General features: G+C 34.3%; 1 non-coding gene across 1 annotated transcript; it reads right to left on the bottom strand.

Moving 5' to 3' along the window:
• Positions 1–591: 591 nt before the first annotated feature.
• On the bottom strand, positions 592–699 carry LOC118760371 (U6 spliceosomal RNA). The gene has a single exon (XR_004996746.2). It is a non-coding gene; the product is annotated as a U6 spliceosomal RNA (small nuclear RNA).
• Between the last annotated feature and the right edge of the window lie 201 nt (positions 700–900).

Here is a 900-nt window from a genome sequence, read left to right as displayed (position 1 = left end):
GAATAAAAAAACTTTTGTTTGAAGGAGTGAAAGTAAAAACAAACATATCAGAACTCAAGAAATGTTGGGAAAAAAGTATTCAAAATCTATTAATCTCTTATTCTGCATGAAGGTTGCCTTGTATCTGAGAGAATATATCTTTGTCCTGTTGGGATTGACTTATTTCACTGAGTATAATGTTTTCCAGTTGGGACCATTTTGTTGCAAATGGTGGGATTTCATTCTTTTTAATGGTTGATTAGCAGTCCATGAGGTAGCTGTACACAATTTCTTTATTTTCTCCTCTTTTTGTGGAAGTATAGACAAGTACAACCACTATGGAAGTCAATACAGAGAATGTTAAGAGAACTGAAATTAATCTACCATGTGACCCAGCTATCCCACTTCTAGGAGTATATCCAAAAGAAATGAAGCCTGCGTATGAGAAAGGGATCCGTAATCCTATATTTACAGCAGCACAATCTACAATAGAAAAGACATAACATATTATTTTTTAAAAAAAGAGCAGTTAATATCGAATGTGTGGGATAACACTAAAGCTGTGTTAGAGAGAAATACATAGCACTTACTGTTCTCACAGAAAAGCAATATAGTATTGAAACCAGATCCTCAACTGCCTGCTTCGTCGTTGCACAGGGGCCATGCTAACCTTCTCTGTATTGTTCCAATGTTTAGTATATGTGCTGCGGAGGCGAGCACTCCTGTTTCAAAGAGTAGGAAAAAACACACCTCAAAGACAATAGAAAAAGGAAGTAGTAAACATCAGAGAAAAAATGAGGGAAAAAATCAAAGTAGAAAAAAAATCAAAGTAAAATCTGCTTTACTAGAATGTCAAAAAATGGTAAATATTTGGCAACACAGATGAGAAATAGAGAAAAAAACAAATTACCAGTATCAAGA

The sequence above is a fragment of the Ochotona princeps genome, chromosome 28 (assembly GCF_030435755.1).
Source record: "Ochotona princeps isolate mOchPri1 chromosome 28, mOchPri1.hap1, whole genome shotgun sequence".
Taxonomy (NCBI): domain Eukaryota; kingdom Metazoa; phylum Chordata; class Mammalia; order Lagomorpha; family Ochotonidae; genus Ochotona; species Ochotona princeps.
The sequence above is the reverse complement of the archived record's forward strand: the minus strand, read 5'-3'. Positions and strand labels throughout refer to the sequence as shown.